The following is a 17,793-nucleotide window of genomic DNA, read 5'->3' as shown; positions in this document are numbered from 1 at the left end:
TCTCAAAGTTGAAAATTTTCAGTTTATATGTGATTCCTTAATTGAAAACCAAGTCATACTTTCAAACTTAATAGATAGAATGACAAAAGTGTCAATGTTTCCCTTTGTTCTTTTTCATAGCAAATGAAGATTTAAGTATGAAGTATTTGCAACCTGTACCTGTGATTACTTATGGTTTATATTTCAACTCTTGAAGCAATATCAATATTTCAAAAAATATATATCCCAATGGTGTGAAGATAGGATGGGAGGAACCAAAGTGTTTCACAGAGAACTCTAGGCCTGTGCTAAGAGGCATATGAGAAGCTCAGACACTCAACAAATTATCAACTGTGATAAGACTCCTGAAATGTAAGAGCTCAGTATGTATCAATGGACCAATTATAATAATTTGTTGTGTGCTTGCTATATACACCATGTAAAAGAGGCAAAAATTTTCCTCTGCTTTCTTAGAGTATTTTGTTTTGTTTTTAGTGTCTGGGCCTTAGAACTAAATCAGTAAAAAACAGGTCAACAAGAGTTAATCATAAAAATTTTGTGAGGCAAAAGAAGTTGGACCAGGGTTAATCAGATGAAGAAGGGGCTCAGAGGCTGGGTCTATCCTAACAAATGATTGTACAGATTTTTCTAGGCTTCTACTTAATGTTTCTTGAAAAGCATGTTACTTTCTTTCTGGCATAGGAAGGACATTTTTCACATCGGAATTTCATCTCCTGCTTTTGGAGAAACAGAAATTAAGTACCTGATACTTTTGTATTTCTTGTACCTGATATTTTTTATTTCACGTGCCTTTTAGTCAAAATGGTCAATGTGCCAGAGTGGTATATTTTATGGTGGCATGTATTTCACTCCCTCATCAACGTGGGTACAAGTCTGAGCATCACGCAATGTGTGCATGCATGTTTGTATAGCTTTAAACTTCACTGGGATGTATAATTGCAATGCACTAATAAAAATGGAAAACTAAATGAATAATAAAAAGAAACAACTGAATATAGTCAGACAAGGTTGTCCCTTAGCATCCAAGCCCGTGCCCTTGAGAGATGTATGGGTGTATTTGGTATAGGCAGGGAGCAGGAAAAGATGCCTCAACTTGTGTCGGAGGTAGCTTCACTTTACTGTTAGTTTCAAGAGGGAAGAAGAGAAATAACTCTCTCAGTGGCCTTTCCTCTTACGTATGCACTGCTATCTGGAAGAGCAAAAATTAAAACCATTAACATAAAGAGCAAATGCATGATAGATAAAGAAAATATAAGGTTTAGTGTGTTTTGTGCTGTTGAATGTCAGTAAAATGCTTAATCCAGTAAAAGAAGCTAAAGGCAATATCTGTTTTATCTTTGGGCTGATTTTTAGGATTTCATCTAATTTAAAAAGAAAAAATAGGTTTTCTTTTTTTAAAATGCACAGACCACAGAAATATGCGTCAGATGGAAAGGCCTTGAGTTCTTTTGGGAATAAGAAGTATTTGCTTTACCTGATTGTGTTTCAAGCATATATAGTGAAAGATTCACAGATAACTTTCAGAGTTGGAAATAAAAATTTGACACCCAGGGAAGAGGAAAACTGTCTGTGAAATAGATGCATACAGAGGCAGACCAACGGACTAATGTAAACTTAAATCTCTTAATCTCAGGAACAATAATTAATAAAATGAATGGATTAGCATTATGATTTAAAATGTTCCCATAATTGAAAAGGAAAGAAGATCAGTCGCAGAACCATAAAGCATGAGCTTCCAGTTGGTATACACACATCTAACTGCCCAAATACATCACCTTGCAGAGCTAGAGTACTATAAGAACTCTTTTTGTTATCAACATTTAAATGCAAACCAAACTAATTTAGCAAATAAAGACACATACTTCTAGAAGGGAAAACATCCTGAATAATTTGAAGAGGATCTTTACTTGGAAACCACTTTCATTGTGTTATCAGAAAAACGACTTTAATTTGTTTCCAGCTGTGAGCTGGTGCAGCATCCTATAATGGAATCAAAGGGAAGAAGCCTTTGCTTTTTTAGTCTATATTTCCACAGTGTCAGAGCACAGCTGACAAATCACACATCCATCCACAGTTGCTTACAGCAGGGAAGCAGCAGCATTCTTGGTTAAAAGGTATTTTGTAGCAGCATTGGGGACAGCTGCAACCACTCTGGAAATGAAAACTATCAGAGAAGCAGTGCACATGTATATCAAGTTAAGATCTGTTTACATCAGCCACAAGCAGGAGAGCAATGCTAATACAGCCAATCTGCCTCTGCACTATTGGAAGAAACCCGAAGGAAAGGAGAAGACCTTTTAATGAGACACCATAGTGCTTTCACTACTCAAGGCCAGATGAGGCAGATTGCTCTTATTCCCAGAATCCCTGTTATCTCTCACTGCGGACTGCACATTCTGTGTGTGCTGGGCAGAAATTGACAGGTTGAAAATCCATGCCTATCGCTAAAAAGGAGAAATGCCTTGTCTTTCTACAAAACCCAGGGTAGAAAATAATCAGCCCCTCCAGTTTTCATCTTCTTCAGAGAAAGGGGCAGAAAACTTGAGCCCATTCGTTTGAATTACGGCAGCCTAAAGATGGAAGAGCTGTACGGGACCTTCCCCATGCCTGCCTGATATGCAATGTGTCTGCAAGTGAGAATCAATCCACAGTGGACCTCAGGTAATTATGACTGAGAGGAAAGGGTGAAAAGGAACAGATCCCAAGGTGTTCATCACTTCTTTTGCAAATGATTCAGGTACCAGAAGTCAATCATTTAAATTAAAAAATCTCAGAAAGGGCTGGTAAAACAGATGGAGTTATATCATCCATATGACAGGAAGTAGTAATGGTGGGGGGACAGATTTCCAGAAACAAGAAGTAAATGTTTCATTACATTGGAGCAGTCCCTCAGAAAGGGGAGACATACCAGATCACTGATGGGAAAGAAGGCTGATTTTAAGAAGTTGAAGATCACAACACACACCTGCAACACAATTCGAGGATAGCAGAGTAAGAGATGCCCGTGGTATTCTGAACTGCATCGCCCCTTCATCTCCAGGATCACCGACAGTAAATTAAATGGAAATCCCTAAACATTAGCTCACGGCAAATGTAATACAAAAGCCACAACCCTAATTCAATGGGCAGGTGTTTTTGCCTATATTCACGTGTTTCTTTTTCTTGACACAGCTTCTTATAAAAGTAATTTAACTCATGTGCTCTACATGAAATCAGGGACAGGATCCAAATGCTGAGACTTGTAAACAGCTGAAATTCTTGCATGCAAATTTGGAAGACTCTTATCACCATACCTACAGCCTGAAAATACTCAAACTACAATGTGCTAAAATGCCTTCAAGGGAAAAATCACTGAAGTCTTTTATCATCACGAAAACTAGTTAAATGCTTGGAAAAAGTTGTTGCAATAACAAAAGTATCCCCCTCCCATACTCTTCATTTTATAAACCCAACTGTATTTTCCTAGAGTATAAATAGTCTTGTTTATAAGACGAAAGACGAAAGAAGACTACTCTGAAATCTCTCCAGCTCAATAAGGAGACAGGGAAAGCAAATGACTGAGATATGCTCACTTACACCAACTGGATGCACTTCCCAGGGAGAATGCTAATCAAACTGTGCAAATAGTATGCACAAAACTGAAGAAAATAAACCTTGGTTTTCCCTGTCTACCCAAGCCTATTGAGGATGCAACTGTTACTTTTGCAGGTGAAACACATTAGCTAACAAAGGTGTCATTAGTTTCTCTTAATGTACTTGGAATAATTTACAAGCTAACAGCATTCACTGGTGGCAGTTCTCAAATGACATCATTGTGCCCTCCCCTCTAGTAGTGCATCTACTGCAAGATTTCAGGAAGGCAGGCCTCTTCTGCTGCCCAGAAGTTACCAGCCTGGTAAAAAAACATTACGGGTCACACTCCTGCAGGCAAATGTTAAGGGACAATTTTCCTGGACTATCTCTAGCACTTTGTTCCATTAGAAATTAATTTGAAAAAGAAATTTTTAAAAAGGCTTTAGCAACACTCAGACCTGGACAACTGCCCATGTGACAAGGGATAGATTCATGGTCATCCTTTATGGTCCCCAAATGTTATAAAGACAGAATATGATTTTGCTCATGTAAATTTAGATGTTTTCATAAAGTTGGTAAATTCATTACATCTAGCATTATTTTTTGTAGATTAATTTTTGTACTGGGGATAGAACCCAGAGTTATTCTACCTCTGAGTCTTATATCTTGTTTGTTTTGCAGAGGAAGGCATGGTAGATGGTATAGCTCTGTGAAAAGGCAGAAAATAATATATACTCAGTGTTCAGATTCAACTGATCAGAAGAACAGATGTGATCATTATTTAACAGGTACTTTTAAAGAGACATTTGCTGTTAGAAGGGGCAATTAGATCCTAGAATGAGTCTTCTAGAGAAGTGTAATAGATGTGGTAATGGGTCGCCAAGTAGCTTTATAGGCCATAGTTAAAACATGAGGAAAGTTTCCGAAGTGCCTATTTCAACAAACTTCTACTTTTCTTGCTCACTTATCCTCCAAGGCATTAATCACACACTGCAGTCCTCTTAAGTTGCTGTGTATAATATTTTTACTTTTCTATTTCATGTGAGCTCAATAAAATATCCTCCCTTTGCTGGAATTTCTTATATAGATACATAAACAGAATAGATAGGCATACTTGGTATCTGTGAAGGAATATGCTATCTACTTGCGTAAACTGAAGTGCATACCATCACTTTGTAGAAAGTAAGAATTGATGTTTCCATCATAACATGATGGTTTTTAACCTAAGCAGCTGCATAGCACAAGGATCTCTGGTGACTTTGGCATCAATCAATTGACTCTGGGATGAGTGACAATCTTTGACACTTGGAAAGTAATTTTGTTGTTGTTGATGATGATGATGACAGAAAATGAGGCTACTTGTGTCATTGGCAGGTCACCCTGTCATATATACATATATATGATAGCCAAGATAATATGGCACTGGCCTCGGAATTTCTTCATATGTGGACAATATCAAATGCTAAGTGAGATTTCCTAAACAATTACATTAGGGGCTAAAATTCAGTTACAATATTATATATCTTTTAACTATTAACAAATTCAGTAGTAGCTATATAAGTAAATATCTACTTTCCTAAGTAATAGAGATCTGAAAATGCTTTGAAAGCCTAATATAAAATTTCTAGTACATAAAAGTTAAAATATTTATTAAATACAAATGAAGTTAATCATGATGGAGTCACTAATTTTTGCACATAAAAGTTAACACTTTTCCAAGAGGGGACTGATGAGAACTTCCAAATGTCTCACTGCTAAAGGAAAATAGAGGACATGATTTAAGCATATTTTTACTTCCAACCCTTCAGGGGCTGAGGAAGCCTATAGTCATTGAAACCAGCTTCTGGATCTGCTATTGATCTGGAATAGCGTATTGGCAAGGAGAAAGGACTCTCCATCTCTTTGACTCTGTCAATCCAAATTCTGTCTGCTACAGGAGAGAGTATCCCTTCCATATTTTGGTTACAAGTTTCTAAGTTCAAGATCACCCTCAAACATCATTTAATAAACAGCAGAGATCCACTTTTGTGTGCAAATGGCAGAGTATTGAATGGGTCTGTATGGAATATGTGTGGCATTCATATATAGTATATAGAAATTGTAATTAATTTGAAGAAAAAATTGGGGTTACTATGACAGGAGTATTAAATATGATAGTGTTTCAAATGTATATGACTCGCTGGGTGTGGTGGCACACCCTTGTAATCCCCGCTTGGGAGGCAGAGACAAGAGGATTGTGCAGGTTCGAAGCCAGCTGCGCTGGCTTAAGAGACCCTGTTTCCAAATAAAAAGTATAAAATAGGTCTGGAAGTGTAGCCCCGAGGTAGAAGGGCTTCCAGGAACCCCAGTACCACACACAAAAAAACAAATGTATATGACTCTTATTTATTAACAATGTATGCCATTTATAAAAATGTTACATTCATATTGCTTTTCACATCTCACATATTTACATACATGTGAGAAAGGGAAAGGAGTCAAGTTGAGTGATTCAATACACTGAGTAAATGAGAGAAAGCTCAATAAATGAAACAGAACGGATTCACAGATTAGCATCCTTATGCCACCAAAACTATATAATTTAGTAGGCAAGGGAGAGCATGTAATTAATGCTCTTTTCTGAGAATATTTTACTGCTATTGTTCTCTATATCATCTCTCTTGAAGCAGTGCTGATGTCTTGAAAAGATTAATATTCATACCACCTACTTCAAAGAATACATGTAAACCTGCACAAATCATCTCCTTAGTTATTACTGCGCGTTAAAAAGAAAATTATTTCTTTCAAACTGAAAAAAAGTACTTGAAAATAACACTTAGGAAAGGCCCACTATAGATCAGTGATTATATATAGAATACTTGTTCACATGAATTAGCTTGTTCTATGGTGTTATCATTTGACAACCATTTTTCTTTAAAAATTTCCTAGGATTTGAGAAACATAGTACTTGAGAAAAAAAAGACTATAGAGTTTAAATTGGGTATGAAATATTGGACATTATGGATATGTATACACATACAACTATTATACAATGCCTAGATGTAATATGTATCTACTATATATGCATATATAAAATATTAGGATTACTAGAAAAGTTTTCCAAAAGTGAGTTGAAATTATTATATGGTATTTGAGATTTTAGTCTCACCTTAGTTTTTTTTTTTTCTTTTTTCTTTCTTTCTTTTTTTTTTTTGGTGGTACTGGGGTTCCTGGAAACCCTTCTACTTCCGGGCTACACTCTCAGACCTATTTTAAATTTTATTTGGAAAGAGGGTCTCTTAAGCCAGCATGGCTGGCTTCAAACCTGTGTGATCCTTCTGTCTCCACCTCCCAAGCATGGGGATTACACACGTGCGCCACCACGCCCAGCACACCTTAGTATTCTTGATATGAGATTTTGGAATATTAAATGCTCATAGTTTAGAGAAGATTTTTTAAGAAGTTGCATAAAATAGGTAAAGATATTTCTCAAATGAGAATATTTATTTGATAAAGATCTATATTTCATCTTCATATTTATAAACTGCCAAAAATTAAGATCAAATTTTAATGTTGATGCTGAAAAAAGACTCCATTAATGATCCATAGGAATTAGTGGTCTAATGCCTCAAAGTATCATGTTTTATTTAACATTTGTTTTGCTCTGGGTTCCAAGGATGACACCCAGCTGCATCCATCCCATATTCCATTAAACGTTTATTATGCACTTACGACTGACTAAAGATGTCATAGATTTACTTGCTTTCTCTATTTCATTTTGAATACACACAGCAATTCTCTTGAGAAATAGGCAACACTGCTCCCACATTAGGATCTGTGTGCTGCTATATAAATGTCTATTAGGGTTGGTGGTTATAGAATAATGCCCTAATAGTTCTATCAGTCAGACCAGGAATTTTCAAGAAATACCCTGACCTTATGTTTTCTGCCAACATATTCCATCGATGCAGCACATCATAAACACATGGATATGACTAAGGGAAAGATAGAAAACAGGACAGAGCAAGGGTGAGCTCAAGAAAAATCGACACAGACATAGAGAGACTTCTTTATAGATCAGGAAAAGACACTCCAGTCATTTCTTGCCCTTCTTCAGCAAAGGGCTTCTTTGCATGAGGTTCATGGCAGCTCAGTAGAAAAAGGTCAGTAATTTCCTCACCCCTGATTCTATTTGACTGGACTCCAGGGAAAGCCGTTTGAGGTATAATCCTTCTGCCAAGATGCAATGAATGCAAAACCTTTACTGTCTACTCCTGTGGTTACAATTCATAAAGCCAATTTTGGAGACAAGCTGTAGTCTGTTGTCTGTAGTAAGAATTGTAAATGAGCTGCTGAGACATCCTGCTTAGGGAATTCTGTTAAAAAAGGTTAAGTGTAAATTGCCCTTTGGATTAGTCTGAACATTACCATTATAAAAGTTCCTGAAACTAGTAGGCAGAAATAAAACTTTAAAATAAACAAAACAAAGAAAAAGAAAGGTAAGAAATACATCCTTGGAAGGCAAATAGAAGTATAAACTGTGCTTTTTTCTCAGATGATTATATAAGATGTTAATAGGCTAAGTGATAACGTTACTACTGGAGGAAATAAACTGAAATAAAAGTTCAGAAAATAAATTCTAAATTATTGTTACTATCTAAAGAAATGTATTAGACCACTCAGAACATATTGATCACATATTATAAACTCTACATACTGAGGAATATCTCTCCCAGGATCAGTAAAATAATATTCAAATTAAAATAGAAATAGAGTTAGAATTTTGTTAAGCTTTTATGAAACTGATTTTTAAAAGCATAACCTCATTCCAACACCATAAGGGAAATATTATAATTAATATTTCCTCTCTTAAAAATTTTTGTTACACAATGAGTAATTTTACATTACTAATATATTGTTACACACAGACATTTTCATAATAGTCCTACAGACATATAATAAAAAATAATGGCACCTGCTCTACCCTCTCATCCCAAGTGCTGCTTCCCAGAGGCAGCCATTTTTAACTATTTTTCCTTTTACTTTTTCTGGTAGTTGTTCTCACATCTCTAGATAACTTCTTATTAAATAATATTAAACATTATATATTGTGATTTTGCTATATTAGATAGGTAGCTGGTTTCCTTTTCTCCTTCCTGCATACCTCCCAGTTTTTGCAGTATTTTAGTTTACATGTTTACCGTTGGACTTTTTTTTTTTTTTTTTTTTGTGGTACTGAGGTTCCTGGAAACCCTTCTACCTCCGGACTACACTCCCAGACCCATTTTTATACTTTTTTAAATTTGGGAAACAGGGGCTCTTAAACCAGCGCGGCTGGCTTCGAACCTGTGCGATCCTCCTGTCTCCGCCTCCCAAGCGTGGGGATTACAAGCGTGCGCCACCACGCACCGCATTACCGTTGGACTTTTAATAATATCCTTAAACTTTCTTACGTAGTCAAAGGCTGCAATTTGTGAGATGAAGAAATTAATGTTCTTGCTTTTCCTTCCACATCTTTCATATTTGTGTTATCTACTCTTAATTTGCATTGTAAAGGTTGAAAACATTTGCATTGTTTTATACCATCATAGTCATACTGTTTATACATTGACTTAAAAGTACTGAAAACCATTAAGTAGTAATTATGCCACTTGGGCTATTTGAATATTGCTCTAAAGGCAGTATGTCCTTCTTTATAGCAAAACATCCTCACCTATCCACCCTTCCAAGGTTGAAAGTATTTTCTTCACTTTTTCTCCCTTCAATCATTCAGAATACATTTATGTCATGTTTGGACCATTACTGGAATAGTTTTACTAATTTATGTATTTTGTAACTATTAATTTTCAAAAGTATAAAATTGTCCTTTATTTCTACCCTCAGGATAAGAAATATCATGTTGCTATTGTATTCTTTCAGACTCTCATTTATTTTGTATGATATTCATTCCATTCCATTTCTTAAAACCCAATGACTCTTGTTCTAAATTGATCTAATATATTTAAAATTTGGACCATGACTATTTGAATAGTTTTCCACTGTCAAAAATTTTCTGAGCACTTTGTATTTTCTTACATTCTATCTTTCTCTTAATGTTCTGAGATTATACTATTATGTGTTTCAGCTGGGAAGCATTTGTTCTATGTGGCAGGAGAATTTGAAGATATATATCTTTCTTAAACCCTAGAAAAGCATTTGTGTTATTTCTTTGAAAATTTTTCCACTTTTGTTCTCTGGCATTTGCTTCTAGAATTTAAATTAGTCAAAGGTTGGATGGACCTACTGGCTCAATCCTCATTATTTCTTATAGTTTCATATCTACCCTTTTTTAAAAAAAAAATGTATTCCATATTCTGGGAAACTCCCAAACTTTTATCCTCCATGTATTTTTAAAATGTTATCAATTGCATTTTTAAGTTCTAAAACTATTTCCTTCTTTTCTACTTTTTACAACTTTCCTTTTTAGTCTTGTGCAGATGCCAATTTTTCAAGTTTCTCTTTGCTTACATCATAATTAGGGGCAATTTCTAAGTCTCACATATCTACACATCTTGTAAGTAAAGACACAATCTTCACTTTACTTTAGATTATCTTATCAGAGATGTTTCTATTAAAAAAAACACACTTTGGAAGATAAAGAGTCTATCTCGAACAGGGAAGTTTTGTTTACTGTTCAATTTGACAAAGACAATATTGACACACTCTAATGAAAATGGAAGGCAGGTTTATAGCCCATTAAAACAGACGCTAAGCTTAGAGTTCCTCTCCTGTAACTATGCATCCTATGCACAGTTGTCACTTGGCCCTCTTTGCGTCTACTTCTGGAGATAGGTGTCTTCAAGAATTGGTGGAAAAGTGCTGATACTCTGTCTAGAACTCTTTCTCTGAGTAATAAAAAGTCCTGTGTCTCAGACTCAAGTGTACTCCTATCTTTGCTAACATCTACAAAACTATGGCAGATTAGTCAATACAAGAGAATAAAAATCTCAGACCCTTCAGATTCTTGACATATTTATCATCTTACAGGATCTTTTCTCCTTTTATTGTTGTTCGTTCTCTGGAGTTATTTATTTTTGGGGGAGGGTTGTCATTTTCTTTATTTTTCTTTAGTTCTTTTTATTTTTTTGTGTTACTGGGGATGGAACCCAGGAGAATTCTTACTCTACACTTGATCTTAGCCAAAAGGCTGAGAAGAGATGGCATTCTACCTCTGAGCTATACTCCCAGCCCTATTTTTAATCTTTATTTTATGTATTTATTTATTTTTTAAATTTTATCTATATGTAGCACATATTGAAAATGGTATACATTTACACTGTACTTTGTGCCCTCTCCCCCACCCAGTTCCCCTACCCCCCTTCCAACAATGAGTGTCCAAGTTGACCATACTATATTCATACTTTTATACATATTTGGATGTAGCTCCTCCATTAATCAACCTCAGCCTTCCTCTCCTATCCTTCAATTCTAGCTTTGCTGAGAATTTCCCTCCATTATCTGGAGTCCCTGTGGTATCCTCGATACTCCCTAGTTTGGGCATATTAGAGAAAATATATATCCTTTCTCTTTCTGTGCTTGGCTGATCTCACTTAATATAATGTTCTCCAGACCTTTCCATCTTCTGGAGAATGACATGATTTTGTTCTTCTTTATTGCTGAGCAGCATTCCTTTGTGTATTTCCCATAATTTTGCAATTCATTTATCTGTTGATGGAGACCTAGGTTGGTTCCATATTTGGCTATTATGAATTGTGCTGCGATGAACAAGGGTATGTGTATGTTACTATAGTTCTCTGATTTCAACCCCTTTGAAAAATACCCAGGAATGGTACAGCTGGATCATATGGTGGATCTATTCCCAGTTTTCTAAGGAATATCCACACTGATCTCCATAGCAGCTGAACTAGTTTGTACTCCCACGAACAGTGTAAGAGAGTTCCTCTTTCCCCACATCCTCACCAGCTTTTGTTGTTATTTGATTTCTTTATGCTTGCCACTCTGATTGGGGTTAGATGCAATCTCAGTGTAGTTTTGATTTGCATCTCTCTGATGCCTTGAGATGGATCAAAGACTTAGAAATTAGACGAGAGTCTATGAAGTTATTAGAGGAGGGCATAGGCTCAACACTCCAACATATAGGCATAGGCAGTAACTTTCTCAACAAGACCTCCAAAGCGCAGGAAATTACAGTAAGAATTAACAGGTGGGACGGCATCGAACTAAAAAGTTTCTTCTTGTCCAAGGAAACCACCAAGAACCTAAAGAGAAAGCCTACAGAATGGGAGAAGATCTTTACCATCCACCACTCTGATAGAAGGGCAATATCCAGAATATACAAAGAGCTCAAAAAACTCTATACTAGCAAATAGCCCAATGAAAAAATGTGCAATTGAACTGAATAGAAACTTCATAAGAGATACAAATGGCCAATAAATACAAGAAAAGATGTTCTACATTATTCTTTATTTTATTATTTATTTATTTTGGTGGTACTGGGGTTCCTGAAAACCCTTCTACTTCCGGGCTACATTCCCAGACCTTTTATTTTTATATTTTTAAAATTTGGAAACAGGGTCTCTTAAGCCAGCACGGTTTGCTTTGAACCTGCGCGATCCTCCTGTCTCCACCTCCCAAGCGCAGGGATTACAAGTGTGCGCCACCATGCCCAGCTATTCTTTATTTTAAAACAGGGTATCCCTGGGTTGCCCAGGGCCTCAATAAGTAGCTGAGACTGTCTCACCATGACCAGCTTTGTAATTCTTCATATCTTCCTCAAATGTCTAATTTTTACTTCTTTGTTCATATTTGAGAATGGGGAAAATAGAAGAGAAACTGGTCACTCTGCATACTTATGATAACTTGCAAGCATTTAAGGAGAGGGGGTAAAGAATCTGAAGACTTTACTGTAGTTAGATTGAAGAGCACATCAGAAGGCCAGTCATTGGATGTGCTTAGCTGGACTCTGGGACATGAACATTCATGCTGGTCTGGCTTTAAAAAGCTAGCTTAATGAAATCTGCCCCTCCCTCCTCCAAATGGTAGAATGTGGAGGATATGATAGCCAGATACAGGTTAACATTTGCCTTGGAAAGGTCTAAGGGTCCTGGAATGCCAGGAGCTGAAAACAACCTGTTCCTACAAATAAATTTTCTTTCTTGCTGGCAGGAACTCCTGAATGTCCCATTTGTTAGCCAGTAACTCACGGACCTTCTGCATATATTCAGAGGTTTAATCATTAACTGTTATCTTTCAGATTTTCTGCACATATTCTGTGGTTTACTGATGAACCATCAGATTAAGGACTCTGAAAGTATGCAGCAGTGTATGACTGTAACCTTCCTGCTTTGAATGACAATACAACTTGCAGGCAAGCATCCAGAAGAACCTTCATCGCTGAGTGCAGTCCCAGGGCCTGCCTCTTTCAACCCCCTTTCCTTAGCTATACCATTCTTTCTCTCTCAAGTGCATTCAATGTTATAGACAGAAGTGTGGCTTCCAGCTCTTCTGTAATGGTAGAAGGGCCAGGTATGCAGGTTTAATATGATTTATCTCTTCACCATGAAAGTCTATAACCAAACCCATCACAAACATTTACAATGTCTCTATTTAGACATACATGTGCTTGCCAGCAGGCTCACAAGCATGCATGCACATACACACACACACACACACACACACACACACACACACACTGTATTTTTGTCGATGCTCAAATGTTATTGGCATTAATTATGAAGAACTTACCATAAACTCATAACATCATGCTCCTAACTTCTTTCTACTGAAAAGTATTTCAGACTTTGTTTTCTGACATCTCTCAGTCTACTCAGCCATGTATCAATCTCTAAATGAAATGAGATTGGACAAAGTTAATGAGAAACATTACAAACTCCAAATTTAAATGCTCATTTCATTATTTTTCCATCTGTTCAGTACCTTGTTTTGCTTTGATTTCTTTCTTTTGAAATGGATGATTTGAGACAAACTTCTAACTCTAACTTATTAACAAAACTTAATTTCCTGAGCATTTTAAATGTTTGTCCCTGGCACTCCACTCAACTCACTGATGAATTACTGAATATGATATTATAATATGGATATTTTCATATTATATCATAAAAATTATTTAGAGGTGCAAATTGCCTATTTTTATATTCTAAGGAATTTTTTTAGAACATTAAGTAGTATATGTTTATACTTAAAACCTCCAAGTAAGAATGACTTGAAAGTTGCCATTTGTATATGTGATTATCCATAAACTCCAGGGTCAGTATGATTACTTAATTACATTCTATTATCTCTTATTTTAGTCACATTAATCTAAGTTGTTCTTCTAATACCTCAAGCTTTCTAGAAGTGTTTTTATTTCAATTAAGACTTTTAAGTGTTTTTAAACTGTCATTTGGTGATATTACACCTTAATTGTTTGTGTTACTCTTCCATGAAATGTTTCCAAATGGTTTTTACTCTGCCTGAAGGAATGGAAAAAGCCTGTATAAAGTTATCAAATTATGTAGAATTATGTGGTGAATGGCAGTGACCAGTGGGTCTTCTTCAGTGTCATTTTTTTATCATCACTATAGTTGATTCAAATAATCAAAACTTTATTTTCCCTGTTACTTTGAACAACATTAACTAAGTGCCAGAATTCTTCTAGTCTAAGGTTATAAAAATTTCATTATATTCATTTACTGTCAATTTGAACTAGTTTTAGTAGAACTTTTGTCTTATATGTTCTTCCCTAATGTTTTAGAATATGTTCTTTATCAACAGAACCATTTCTACTATTGTTAATTTTCTAATTATGTGAGGCTTTCTCCATATTTATTTTAATGTGTCCAAATTTCAAATTTAATCAACCATTTTCCTCCAATGTATATTGAGTACTTTGATATGTAAGGCGTTGAGAATACAGGATTCAGGTTTTGCCCTTCAGGACCTTACAGTATAGTATAGTTGGTGAACAAAATAATGTGTTAAACAATTTAATGTGTACTTTATATTCTACTTCTGATCCTCTGTTCCTTTGACGACAGTCTCCAAGCTGATTTCCTGCCATGCGGTCTTAGGCCTCTCCAACTCGTCTTTGCTGACGGTGAATCTTCTAAGCACAAATGTGGCAGATCTCACGCCAACCCCTTGCATAGCTCTTCCTCCTGAGATGCTCAAGAGGTCTAAAGTCAGCTTAGCTCCTGAAACTCTGTGCTTTCTCATCTCTTAATCTTTCCCATTTGTAATATGCAACAAAGTCATAATGAATTTCTTTATATTTTCCACACATTATAATTCTCATTCCTGTTTATGCCTTTTTCTACATATTAGCCCTGCTGTTTAAGTTGGCCTTAGCCTGTCTTTCTATCTAGACAACAATTATTCTGGTAGAATCTAGAACTATTTTGAAACTCTAGAGACTATTGATGGCATGATTATTTCACAGGGAGGTGCTGGCGGTAAAGAGTAAGCAGTTAGTCTCTGCTAACTTTTACTTTTTTCATGAAAACTACTGATCCACCCACCCCTGGATGTTGTGGCAATCATGTTTCTGAAGTACCTTGAAAACAGTTTGTAAAAGCCAGGTGGGAATAGAGGACTATTTCTCTAAATGTCAGGTATCTGTTCTGATTGCTGGGTACTACTTTAATCATAGAGGTGCAGAAAAAAAAAAGGCAAATAGCCACACACACACACACACACACACACACACACACACACACACATGCGCATACACTCACATCATTGTCTCAAGCCCCTGCTTTTGTTTCCAGCTAAAATGACTTACAGAGGATTTAAAGAGTCTGCACTCACACACACACACACACACACACACACACACACACACACATTCAAACATATCCTTCATTTGTTTGCTTATCTTCTTTTGAGAGACAGACATTAAACACTGGGATGCCCCAAAACAACTCTCCCTATCTATCTATCTATCTATCTATCTATCTATTTATGGAAAATTAGAAACTGTCCACACATGCCCAGGAAAAGAATCAGAAAACTGAGAAAATTTCAAGTTTATACCTCAGCACAGAAAGAGCCTACAATAATAACTTTTAAAATGATAAAAGCAATAGAAAAATTCCACAAAGCCTGAGGAAAAGGAAGAGTCTGATTTCCAGAGTTACTAATATTGAAGATTAGAACTTAATACCCCAAAATATGGAAGTTGGCATACTAAACACATTAAAGAGAAAAACATTGAAAGGGTCTCAGAAGCATGCCTCTTTAACCTTTACCTGCCCTCCTGTTTCCTAAATTAAACCAGAATTTTTCTTCAATGGAGTGTTAAGAAAATACAACTCCTCTCCCTAAAGCAATCCAAGAAGAATCTGAGTAGGAAGGTCTTTTGGGATTTTTTTTTTCTGTTATTAGATTATACCCTTTTGTCCAATTACATTCCTATGTGGCTGTACAGACTAAGCTGAAAATGCAACTTTTTCTGGGTCTTTGAGTCTCCATTACTGATGGATCCCACATTATATAAAACTTAAATCGCATTGGACTTTTCTCTTAACCTGTCATTGCAACAGGTGCATTGACTCTAGTCCTTTTGGCGATTGAGAAGAGGTATCATATCTTCCTATCCCATATTACTAGTTAAAATGTCTACTTAAAAATTCAAATGGTATACAAAGAAAGAATAAAGTTTTCCAATTAATAGGAAAAAATTTATCAGAAATAACCCCTGAAAAATACTTTATGGTAGTTATACAAGACAAAATCTTAAAAATAACTCTCTTAGAGATGCTAAAAAAAACTTAATAAAGATGTGTAGACAGTATAAAAAGATTATAAACAAAATTGAAATATTTATAAAAAGATCGTAAAAGTAAAAAGAAACTAAAAGAAACTCTGAAGCTGGAAAGTACAAAATCCGAAATAAATAACTAGAGAGATTAAGAGAAGATTTGAACTGTCTGAAGAAAGATTATTAATCTTGAAGGTAGGATAATAAAAATAATTAAGTCTGAAGAAGAGATTAAAAATCTTACAAAACCTAGAAGACCTATGAGATGCCTTCAAACAAATCAATATATGCATCATAACCTTCTCAAATTTTATGAAAGATATGAATATAAACATCCAAGAAGCTCAAAACCCTCTAAGATGAACTCAAAGGGATCCACCATGCAAACATTATGAGCAATTTTTTGAAAGAAAATACAGAGAGATTATTGAAAGCAGAAAGAAAAAGGCAATACTTTACATACAAAGGACCTTACATAAAAGTACTAGCAGCTTTGTCACCAGAAATTTTGGAGGCAAGAAAGCAGTAGATGAAGGTATCTTAAGAAACAAAACAAATATTTGTCAACTAAGAACACTATATCAGGCAAAACTATTTTTTAAATGTGAGACAAGACCTTCTTTCTAGTCAGATCAAGGTTGAGGGGTTTGTTACCACTTGCAAAAAAATGCTCAAAGAAGTCCTATAAGTTAACATAATAGAACTGTAACTTCAAGACATGTGTTGAAATAGAGATTAAATAAAGTAAATACCTAGGCAATTATTGAATCCAGTATTATTGACAAAACTATTTGTAACAATACTTTTGTTTCTTATACAATTTAAGAAACTATCTTAAAAGCTATTGTTAACCTATGAACTAATACAACTTTGATTTATAACTCTGCATATTATATATTATTTAAAAGAGTAATGTATTTAAAAAGAATTATTAGCTTAATAGACTTATTAGTAGCAGAATATAAATATCTAATTATGTAATAACAATCCCAAAAGTTGGGGATAGAACTATAAATGAGCTGAGTTTTAATGTTATTGAAGCTAAGCTGGTATAAATTCATGTTAAGTATTGTAACTTTAGGATTTTAACTGTAATCTCCATGGCAATCAAAGACAATAGCTATAGGAATGTACACCATAAGAATCTAGAAAAAAATATAAATATCTCCATAAAACAAAATGAATACAGAAATTGAGGAACAAAAAATATGTCATATAAGATACAAGCTGCAAAATCACTGAATTCCTCCCGTGCTTATCAGTAATTATTTAAAATGTAACTAGGCGGTGCACACCTATAACCCAGTACTTAGAAGGCCACAAGTGCTTTGCAGGTTTGAGTACAACCTCAACAACATAGAAAGACCTTGTTTCAAAACACAATAAAGGGCTAGGTGTTGGGCTCAGAAGTAAAATTCCTCTGGGCTCAATCCCTAGTACTACATACACAAAAACAAAACAAAACAAAAAATAATTAAAAATAT

The sequence above is a fragment of the Muscardinus avellanarius genome (genome assembly GCF_963383645.1).
Source record: "Muscardinus avellanarius genome assembly, chromosome: 14".
Lineage (NCBI taxonomy): Eukaryota > Metazoa > Chordata > Mammalia > Rodentia > Gliridae > Muscardinus > Muscardinus avellanarius.
Note: the sequence above shows the minus strand (reverse complement) of the source record.